General features: G+C 41.3%; 1 protein-coding gene across 5 annotated transcripts in view; it reads right to left on the reverse strand.

Annotated features, from left to right (window-relative positions):
• Positions 1–9,651, reverse strand: part of COLEC11 (collectin subfamily member 11) — a 40,363-nt gene extending 30,712 nt beyond the window's left edge. Inside the window, exon 1 of one of the 5 annotated variants that reach the window (XM_068183524.1) lies at positions 8,138–9,651. The gene's annotated coding sequence lies outside the window, so the exon portion shown is untranslated. Of the gene's footprint in view, positions 1–4,631; positions 5,181–8,137 lie in introns of those variants that run through there. The other 4 variants (XM_068183521.1, XM_068183526.1, XM_068183523.1 and 1 more) reach the window with 4 other exon arrangements.
• Between the last annotated feature and the right edge of the window lie 2,222 nt (positions 9,652–11,873).

The following is an 11,873-nucleotide window of genomic DNA, read 5'->3' on the forward strand; positions in this document are numbered from 1 at the left end:
AAAATGATGCCAGCCAAGGAAAGGAATGCCCTTGGCAGCAGCTGAGATGGCCTTCAGTGTGTTACAAAACTGTGCCATTGCATGCCAGCAGCATACAGAAAGCAGGAAGATACATAAGAGAAAGAAATCAAGGGACTAAATTACCAGAAAAACAAACAAATAAACAAACAACAAAACCACAAAACCAACCCAAAGAAACAAACAAAAACAAAAACACACACACAAAAATAACAACAAAACAAACAAACAACCTACAAGTAAACCCACCAAAAAAACCCACCAAAACCAAAAAACAACCCAGCACATAATGAGAGTGGGAACATTTTAAAAGAAGGAAAGATATGGCAAAATACTAGGCTGCAATGGAAAATAATAACCAGCAAAAGATACAGAACATAGGAAACATAACATCAGGCATTTTGTAATAGCATGCAAGCCACCAAGAGTTATGGAAAGGATCCAAGAGTATTATCCTCAAATGACAAGGACATATTTCTTGTAGTGATATCCTCAATATAACAAAACACTGTGGTACATTTTCATGATCAAAATCTTGCATTTGAACTGAGGCAGTGTCAATGATATTTCAACAAAAGGTTATTTTTACTTTCAGGCTGAAAGACCAACTAACACTCTACATGTGATCCTATGTGATTCTACACATGACTACATCAGTGAACAAGGGAAGGGCTACAGATGTCATTTATCTTGCCTTCTGTAAAGCCTTTGATGTGGTGCCCCACAATATCTTCTCTCTAAATTGGAGAGATATGGATTTGATGGATGGAGTGTTAGATCGACAAGAAAGTGGTTGGACAATCACATCTTGAGGGTGGTGGTCAACAGCACAGTGTCCTGATGGACATCAGTGATGTCATGTCCCTCAGGGGTCTGTATGGGAACCAATGTAATTAATATCATAATTAGTAACATGGATGAAGGGATTGAGTATACCCTCAGCAAATTTGCAGATGACACCAAGCTGTGGTGCAGTGACACTCCTGAAGGACAGGATGCAACTCAGAGGGACCTAGACCAGCTGGAGAAGTGGCCCATGGGAATCTTATGCAGTTTAACAAGACCAAGTGCAAGGTGCTGCACCTGGGTTGGGGCAGCCCCCAGTATCAGCACAGGCTGGGGTGAACAGATCCAGAGCGGCCCTGCTGAGAAGGACTTGGGGGTGCTGGTGAGTGAAGGCCGGACATGACCCAGCCATGTGCCCTCGCAGCCTGGAGAGCCAAACGTGTCCTGGGCTGCGTCAGAGGCAGCGTGGGGAGGGGATTCTGCCCCTCTGCTCTGCCCTGCTGAGACCCCACCTGCAGTACTGCATCCAGCCCTGGGGTCCCCAGCACAGGAAGGACATGGACCTGTTGCAGCGAGGCCAGAGGAGGCTGCAAAGATGATCAGAGGGATGGAGCACCTTTCCTACAAGGAAAGGCTGACATATTTAAGATTCCTAGAGTCACCTAATTGCAGCCTTCCAGTACCTAAAGGAAGTCTAAAAGAAAGATGTGGAAAGACTTTTTACAAGAGCATATAGTAACAGGACTACAGTGAATGGGTTCAAATTGAAAGTAGCTTTAGATTAGATACTGAGAAGATATTCTTTACTGTGAGAGTGGTGAGGCACTGGAACAAGGCTGCCCAGGGAAGCTGTGGATGCCTCATCCCTGGAAGTGTTCAAGGCCAGATTGGATGAGGTTTTGAGCAACCTGGTCTAGTGGAAGATGTCTCTGTCCATGGCAGAGGGGTTGGAACCAGATTATTGTAAAGGTCCATTCCAATCCAGGCCATTCTATGATTCTATAATGTCTTCACTGGACAAGTGACAGGTCATCTTGATAGCAACAGTACTACCCAATGTCCTTTTATTCTTAGAGCTCTGACACCCCTTTCCAAATACAGATAAGGTAAAGAAGGCAAAAGAAAGGGGAATTTATCAAAACAGCTGCCCACATTAATAGAAAATATATGGTTGGCTGGTACACAGAAATGGTTGTAGAAACAAAATGCCGTGGGAAAATAAACAGGTTTCTATGCATCTGATGTGACTTAGTTGAAGCACACACAAAGGCACTCAATTCTAGACATTAACAAAGTTCTCAGAAGTCAAAGTATACTTACACTAGTATGCTACAGCAGACTCACTAATCAGTCCATATCATTGGCAATAGTCATAATCCAATGTAAAAGCTATTGCCTAAAGGAACCCAGCAGAAATATCTTTCAGTGACAAAACCTCCCAGAGCAGCTCTTACACATGCCACAACACGTGCACTCAAAATACTTTAACATGTACAACGCACTGGTTGACAAATATTTTTAAAATTTGAGAAGGAGTACAAGGGACTGCATGCAGTTTGAGATGCTTTTGACAATCTCATCTCATTTTGTAAATCTGAAAAATTAATTCAGAAGTAAACAGAATGTGAAGAACACAATTTGCAAGCAAGGGTGTTTATCTGAATTCATATAAAGAAGGTGTTACTTCCCTTAACTGTATACCATGATGCTTCTGCTACCAAAAAATTCTTGAGGATGACAACCCCCTTAGAAAAATTTTCATTGAAGTCTTTCCATCTAACTAACTGCCCTGAGAGATTTCTGTATGTTAATAATGTACATTTCTAGGGAATAATATAACAAGCTATGCTAAGTGATAACTACTGGCATTTCCACTGCTTTGGTACTCAGCAAATTCTCTAACAATAGCAGCAGATGTACCTTTCACACAGGTAGAACATGACCAGAGGGCAGCTGTGCACCAATTAAGAAGCTGCAGAACAGCTGAGCAGTGATCACTTGAACTTCCACGTTTGTCTGCTCAGAATTTATAGGGTATGTATAGGAGCAAAAACTAATGCTACTGTTCTGATTGTGCAGTTACCAGTAAAATAAGAGGCTTCAGTGGTGTTAAAGAGTACACTGACCTGAAATCCCAATATCTGCCAGGTCACTTAAGAAAAGGAACAATTAAAACAAAACCAAGACTTGCCACAGTTACTCAGTGTTGTCAAAAAGATACAGAGGCATCATCAGTTCTATACATTACAGGAAGTCCGTGTACTCAGTCACTGTAGCTGCAATGTTTAATATCATCTTCCCTAAAATCAAGGAACAGTGTGAATGCAATCACTTGTACATTAAGCATAACTAGGCAAATGCATGTTTAAATATGGAGTTGCTTAGGAGACAGTTTGTCAGACCTGGTGGCTTGGCCATGGCTGGAGGCCAGTTGCCCACCAAGCTCCTCTGTAGGTTTTGTACAACAGTCATAAAAGTAGAGAACGACAATAGAGAGTTTTTGACACTACACAATTACATAAAAGGCAATTCTGACATATCATATATATCATATATGATATCATGGCCTGGGTTGGAAGGGCACTTAAAGATTGCCTGGTTCCAACCTCTTTGCCATGGGCAAGGACCCTCCACTAGACCAGGTTGCTCAGAGCTCCAACCTGGACTAGAACACTTCCAGGGATGGTGTATCCACAACTTCTCTGGGCATGCAGTTCCACTGCCTCACAGTAAAGAATATTTTTCTACTATCTAATTTAAGTTTGAAGCCCTTTCCCCCTGTCCTGTCACTACAGGCCTTTGAAAAAAGTCCCTTTCCATCTTTCCTGTAAGTTCCCTTCAGGTACTGGAAGGCTGCAATTAGGCCACCCCAAAACCTTCTCTTCTGGCTGAACAAACCAAATTCACAAAGATACTAAACAGCAAAGGAAGATAACGTCCAATAAAGAGTTTTTTCAGCTGCAGCTCATAGCATGGCTATCACTACATCATCTCACTTCATCTCTACATTAGCTTTAAACTGCAAGGTCATTGCACAGCTAGAGAGAAACACTAAAAGTGCATCTGTAGGTGCTGCTGGCAGATCCAGCACTCTGGAGTCTCTTCAGCATGCACCATCAGTCCTTCTCTTGCTCTTCCACATGTTCTTAGTATCTGTTTCCTTAACATTTCGTGAACATAACTCCACTCCAGTGAGCCATCAGAGACCTGTTTTCTTATTAACACCATTCTGACAAAGCTCATTGATACACATTTTTCTTTTCCTATTTAATAAGGTTTTTGGTTTTGTTTTTTTTCTGTTTCCTGTGCTAGGCCTTCATTAGATTCTTGTCTGGTGTTTTTAATTCATTGGCTATTATTACTGTGCCATCTAACAGTGCTGGTTCTTTCATATCAAAATTTTTAAAGTTCTTTGTTTTAATTCCTAAAAATTAGATATCTTACAAAACTTTCTCTGATGACAATAAAAAGTTCTATAAATAAGTAAAATTTAAATTATACTATCACTTTTATAATTTTGTCCTTCCAAAGAGCAGACTGACCCTGGCATTCAACATGTCATCCGTGGTCTCTTGGAGGCCCATAGACCATTTCTAAAGAGTCCATTAAAGATGAATAAATGCATACCTACTGTCAGCAAGTTTCAGTATTTCCTAAAATCATCAGCACCATCACAGGAGATTTTGGGGTGGTCCATAACTAAGCCTGAAAATCACTCAAACAGAAAATCTTAGAGTACTATCTGAAGGTTGTTGTTGTTATTGTTTATGCTTATTCTGCAACTAGCAAACAGGACAAAAAGAAAATAATCACAGAGAGAGCCATACCTAAGACCAATGACAGGCACCAGGAACTTAAGCACATCTATGGATACAGCTTCATTCTTCAAAGCCCCTATTCAAAAACAGCCAAAGCTGAAGCAGTTTTTCTTTCCACTCTTCATCCTTTTCTCCCATTTTTCACCCCTAAACCTCCAAGTGAGAGCTGCTTAAGTTCAACACTGGCAACATTACCTCTGAATCTCTCTCTGTGGCCTCATCCCAGATTCAAAGAAAGCATCCAAAACCATCTCCTAACAATCCAGCCATCTTAAGAGGTAGGAGGTTCCTGTGGTTTTACTGAAAAACTTGGGTGCCTAAGCTTTTCTTGTTGCACAGACCAGAGATGGTCAACATCTCACCTGAGGAGAATAACAAGACACTCTTCTCCCACCTAGCACATTTCCGTCAAGGAAATGCATCCAAAATCATTCAGTCTCCACCAAGCACACCAAATTACTGTGTTGGTTAGTTACAATGGCACCTTTCCAGCAGATGGGAAGTGGAGGTTTGGAGCAGCGCAATGAGCTGCATTTAGACCTCCTACTTCCCAGGTAAATGGCCCCAGAAAACAGCTTATGTGACAGCTGGGTAGCAGCAGTCTGGTTCTCAAAGAGAACTGTAGAAAACACTTTTGTCAGAGCCATTTTTCAAAATCCCCATGCGTAAAGAACAACTCAGCACACAAATTCAAGGTAAGCTTCCACCTTCCAGAACTCTAGTTCAGGCAGCATTTGGCACTAAAGATGGTGAATTGATCCACTTCCACATCCAGCAGAGAGAATTGTGGAACACCTCTCAGAAGCAATTTTCAGATGGCTGCTGTGGCCATCACACACTTGTCTGACTGTGGTGAGTCACTGTCTTCAGCCCCTAACTCTCCTCCACTCACTCCATATTGTATGTAAGCATAGCCAGCTCTTGGTTTGGAGTCTGGTATCCAGCTTGCAGCACTGAAACTATTTATTCATGTCCATGTTTCATTCACGTGCAGTTGGACTAGATTGTCAAAAGTCCCTTCCAACCCAAACCATTCTATGATTCAGTGCAGAAGAAAACTAACGTAAATCCTATAACTCCTCACCATTTGTCATACTGCTCTGTCCTAGCCTCCAGGACACCCTATGGACCTCCTAACCAATCTTCTGATAAAGTTTTCATGGGGCAGCATCCAAATACTCTCAGAAGCTAGGGATCCTTGGATTAAGAGACTGTTGCACTGATGAAGTGCTCAAGCAGACCAACTTCTGTTATTTTCTTGACTACTAATATCTTATACAACTATAGGCAAATGACCCAGGACTACATTTTTATGAAGAGCCACTTAGATGGGTGAGATGACACCTTGCTGGATTTTCAAAACCACCTCTTTCTAAAGGGTCAGGCTTCTAGTAGGCTGTTTTCCTCTTAAGAGTTCTTAAAAAATCTTAACTTCCAGCCATACTCCTTTCCATTTTTCAGTTCTAAATATATAAAATGGAACACTTTCAGCACAAAAGTTGGCAGAAGTATTAACAAAGCCTTAGAAATGTTATTAAATAGTCTCTCCCTCGTACAGGTGCTTGCATGGCCAAAAACAACAAAAGGCTTTCAACTTTCTGCTGACACTCTCTTGAAGGGTCCTACTCTCATGGCTGAAAACCAGGATGGCCTGTGGCTTGTGCAAACCAGAAGGAAACACTCAAATTTTAAGAAGCTGCCAACTAGTTATCAACCAGCTGATGCCTTATGAGCCCAGTCTGTGCCTCTTTCATAAGACTAACTTTTCCAAGATACACCCTAACACTCCTTTCATCAAGGGAAATTAAAATAGCAAGACCCTGACCACACAGACTTACGGGAAGTGTGGTTCAGCTACGAAGTTCAGCCAGTAGTGAAATGCAGTGCAAAGCACAAACTACACTTCCCAAGAGACGCCATGAGAATATTTTAGGCTAAACTCTCCTGGTTTTCAGCCAAAATAATTTGACAAAAGAACTGAACTATCCCAGAAAACTGACACTTTTCTTTAAAAAGCTGCTCTGCCAAAAGTCTTCCTACTTCAAAAGGATTCTGGTTCAAGAATTCTTGGACAGCCCTAGAGATGACTAAAAAGAGCTTTAGAACCAGTGTAAAATCACTCAAAATAATCAGAAAAAAATAGCCTTGAACATAGCATACAATTAGAAATTGCACAGATTTCTGCTGCTTCCACAGAGTAATTCTCTGTTGACTGTAGGACTATGCCATGTTTAAATGCTATTTTGACTATGAATTTAACTTACACATTATCTTTCATGTATTAACTAAAACAATAATTTCATTTTAACAGATACATCTAAGAATTTTATGAAAGAGAGTTCAAACATTTTTAAAATGAATACTCAACTTGGAAGGAAGCCTTCTTGTCTACAACCCTGGCACACCTTATTCATGCTGCATCAGTAATATACTAAAATTTTAGGGATAGTATCATTGTGTCACCTTTAAATTAGTGTTTGTTTTATATTTTCTGATTACTACAATGCCTTAAATGTTCATGACCATGTAAACACTCACATAGATATGAAATACAAAGATCTCAGCTACAGAGAGGAAAATATAGGGCAGCAGTTTTTACATTTGCAACATTTTAAAAATATTTCAATACCCAAGAATCAAAGTGTATTGGTTTTACACCAATACAGAAAGTCAGAGTATTTCCAGTCCAGTTGCTCCGTTTCACTGTATGACAAGTAAAGTTAGGTATTCTCCACAGTGATTTGATTTTGCTAGAAAACAATTCCCCTCCAAAATTTACAATTATGTATGCACAGAGGTCAGAATGGAAACTTGCAAGTCCATTATGAATCCTATTTTTCATAGCTCATGACTGAAAAGCAGGCATGTGCCCTGCTGCTTACTAAAATATGACTTACTCTCACTCATTCCTGCTCACTTGGACCAAGATTTTGTATCATTATACACCCTTATATCTCACTAAGCATTTCTGCATGGTACTACTCCCTACACAATTTGGTTTTCACCAAGATTACTTTTAATAATCCAGCGATGTAATTCCAACCCTTATTGGACCTTCGCTTCTGCAATGCCAGTCTTCATTCTCTGCTTTGCAGTGTATTAAAAGATCACTTTTCAAAGTGAAAAACAGACAACTGCCTGTGTCTGTTACTAGGAATTACAACTTAAGAATGAAGTAAAATAAGTTTTAACTGTAGGAAAAGTTAAAATTCATGCACTGTTTTGTCCTTTCCTGCTAAAAGGAAAGTGAGCTACTCCAATGGCATTTGTACATTTTAAATACACCCCCTCCCAAACTAAACTGGCATTCAGTGATCTAACCCACATGGGTGCTTCTCAATAGAAAGGTCCAATGTTATCCAACAGACTCAAGTGAGCTCTTTTTCCCTTTACCTTTCCCTTCTATTTGGGGGACTGTCAATCATATTTTGCCATATACAAAGCAGCTCCCTAAAAAATACCCAGACTTTTTCTTCTACATATTTTTACAGAGTGAAAGCATAAAAGTCTCTTACCTTATGGCTGCTGAGAGAATGGGAACTGCACAACGCTCTGTGCCTGCAGGGACACTGCACAGATGAACCTCATTGCTGCTGTTTACAGAAGTTTGACAGTTTTTAATTTGAAAAGAGGTTGTCTTTTTCTTTTTGACAGTTCAACAAATCAGACAAAACAGTTGTAAGTGTTATCTGTAAACAGCTTCCTGTTTGAAATAGATCAGCTGTCCTGCAGGACAATAATTAGGGAAGAAGTGTGGGAAAACTGAAGAGGTCCATGATGTAAGCTTTTTATTTTGGGAATGTACTTTTTTGGGAATGCACACTTACTTTCCCCTCCTCCTCTCTAGCAGAGAACCCCTTTTTAACCATTTACATCTATTCAGCTCTAAGCCATGCATGCACATTGCCCCAGCACAACACTTCTCTTGCTTTGCTTCAGCAGATATGAAAACACATGAAACACAGCACTGAATGTGACCATCTTGTGTGGATAATTAACACACTCCCCTTGCTGAAATTCTCTCTATTCTTGCAATTGTCTGCAGCATTCTTGACTTGAGTAAAACAGGCAACTGTTTCAGAGCCATGTCTGAACACCCCACAACAACGTAAATGCTAAATTATCCACATGGCAGGCATCTTCATGATATTTTGTGGGGTTTTATTAAATATCTTTTGATATAAATTTAGCACTATTTCACTATAACTTCTAAACAGTTGTACAACTCTGGTTTTTACCTTAAACAGCTAGACTAGTTTGAGGCCTGGATAAACCACAGTATTCCATATACATTCAAGCTGCAAAAACTGGGGCCAGCTGATTCTGGGAAATGGGATTTTGAGAACATTCCCCTCAGTCACAGCAGTTTATATTTCAACAGATATAAATGGCTTCACTCTCAATTTCCAGGGCAAATAGAGAGTACTACTTATGACTATATCAATTAATACCCTCTGATGAAAAGCTGCTGTATTTGTAAGACTGTAGCTCTGATAGCTACAAAAAAAATCATGTGATTCATCTGTCTCCATCCATCTCATGCCACTGTTCCCCCCTCGCAGTTCTTCCAGGTAATGTTTGAGGCATCATGCTCTAAGCAAGCACCCAGTGGGCTGGAAGCCTGGGTAACCCTCAATATGTGACCTCTTATTTGAAAACCAGGACAGGAGCTAAGGGCAGTAGCAGGAAGTTCCTTTCCATTTTCCACAGTCTCAAGATTAGGAAAGTATCAGAACACAGAAAAGGTTTTAGACTGAGGGGCTAGAGAAAGCTGCAATAGAATAATCTGTGTGTTCACTTCTTTATCACTTTTCCGATCTCTTTTGAGGTGTAGGTCCACTCCACTGAGAATTTTGTGCTGTGGTGGGGCTTGCAGTACAAGCTGATAGCACGGTACTGATGTACTCTCTTCCTGCTTTGCTCTTGACATTACATATCCTCTCTCCCAGCAAACCTCTCCCTAAGCCTGTGCAGCCTTCTTGCCCATGACAGCTCCTGTTTAGTTAGTCCACAGCACACGCTGACCAGCTTTAATGGCAAAGACAAAAAAAAGGTACAAAAAGAGGCAGTGATCCTCAAACTCAGGACTCCCTGTGGACTGCCTACATACAGGTTTCCATGTTGGACTGGAACCTGGCTATCCTACTCGGCTGCTATGGACTCCTGTATTTAACACACACCAAATGGTCATGAAAAGTTAAGAGCCAATGATCTCTTCCTCAGTAGATTACCTCGGTAAAGAAAGGTAGAAAATGAACAAAATGGTAGAACATTAACATGACTGTCTAAGGACCATGCAACTTTAATTGTAAAGTCCATTTTTAATGCATAAAGGCTCCATCAGAAGGCAATTAGCAGGACTGGGCCCTCACAGCACTTTGTTGGCAGAAACTTGCCAAGACAAACATTTTATGTAAAGAATGTAGCAAAGTGACTGTAGTCCAAGCCTTTGAAGATCATATTACCATGGCGAAGACAACTCCATTTACATACATATCTACTCTCCCTGTAAACACAGGAAAATAACTTGGAGGCCAGAAACAGAATTCAATAGAGAAACAGAGCCATTCAGGGAAAGTTGGTAGAAAAGGTAGGACTCAACACTGGGGAAGCAGAAAAAGAAAACAAACATAAATGACCAGAGTTCAAAAGGAAAGGGCAAATGCTATAAATGCAGTGAAAGTGCTTTCTCTAGAAAAGGGAGAATAAACAAGCACATGGTTTTCTTTCACATGAGAGAGAAAGGCATAGTTCCCATACAGAAGGGCATAAATAACCTTTTCCCACCCGAAAAACCAACTGAAAGCTGTGTAGCCATATTGGTGCATCATCTAAATCAGGCTACGACTATGTGCAAACTGGGGTACTGATGCATGGACCATGTGGGAGCAGCTTAGGTCATCACCAGGTCACAATGGCCTCTGGTTATTAAGTTCTTTATTATGTTAACATGCCTGTCTGGGACACTGTAGCACTTCAAGAGCTGATTCCCAAGTCTTTCAGCCACCCTCGCTGGAGAGAGAGGGACAGCCTTCAGAGGCTACAGTATACCAGTGCAGAGGAACAAGGAGCTCCTGGACAAACTGAAGCACAGAAAGGAAGCCTGAAGAGAGTGGAAGCAAGAATGGGTAGCCTGGGAGGGATAGAGATTGTCTGAAGAATGAGGGATCATGTTAGGAAAGTTAACATGTCCTGAGAGAATTAAATCTGGCCAGGGATATCAAAGGCAACAAGAAAAGCTTCTTTAGGTACATCAGTGATAAAACGAAGACTAAGGAAAATGTGAGTCCTCTCTGCAAGGAAACAGGAGACTCTTTTGACAGGCTCAAGAGTTGGGCCTGTGCAAACCTCATGAAGTTCAACAACACCAAGTGCACCTGGGTTGGGGCAGGCAATCCCAAGCATAAACACAGACTGGGCAGAGAATGGATCAAGAACAGCCCTGAGAAGCACTTGCGGGCTGATGAGAGGCTCAACATGAGCCAGCCATGTGCCCTTGCAGCCCAGAAATCCAACCACATCCTGGCCTCTATTGAAAGGAACATTGCTAGCAGGTTGAGGGAAGTGATTCTGCCCCTCTACTCCTCTCTCATGAGAGCCTACCTGCTGTGCTGCATTCAGCTCTGAGACCCTCCCAACATAAAAATGTGGATCTGTTGGAATGAGTCCAGAGGAGCGCTAATGAACATGATCAGAGCTGGGCTGGAGAACCTTTCTAATGAACACAGGCTAAAAGGGTCAGGCTTCTTCAGCTGGGAGAAGGCTCTGGAGAGACCTTAGAGCACCTTCCATTACCTGAAGGGGGTTAGGGCTAAAAGAAAGCTGAAGAGGGACTTTTTACAAGGACATGTAGTGACAGGGCCAAGCAGAAAGGCTTCAAACTCAAAGAGGGCAGGTTTATATTAGACACTATGAATTATTTACTGTGAGACTGGTGAGACACTGAAACAGATTTCCCAGAGAAGTTGTGGATGCCTATTCCTCGAGATGCTCAAGGCCAGGCTGGATAGGGCTTTAAACAACCTTATCTAGAGGAAGGTGTCCCTGCCCCCAGCAGGGAGGGCTAGAGTAGATTATCCTTAAGGTCCCCTGAAACCCAAACTATTCTATGTTTCTATACAGCAAGACATCAGTTAGGCAGCTACTTCAGCTTGACACCCTACACAAATTTTCTTCACATTGACACAACTACAAGTAGAATTCTTGGATTCAAACCAAACCAAAACTATGCAGATAAAATCCAACTGGTTG

Source organism: Anomalospiza imberbis, chromosome 3 (genome assembly GCF_031753505.1).
Source record: "Anomalospiza imberbis isolate Cuckoo-Finch-1a 21T00152 chromosome 3, ASM3175350v1, whole genome shotgun sequence".
NCBI lineage: Eukaryota > Metazoa > Chordata > Aves > Passeriformes > Viduidae > Anomalospiza > Anomalospiza imberbis.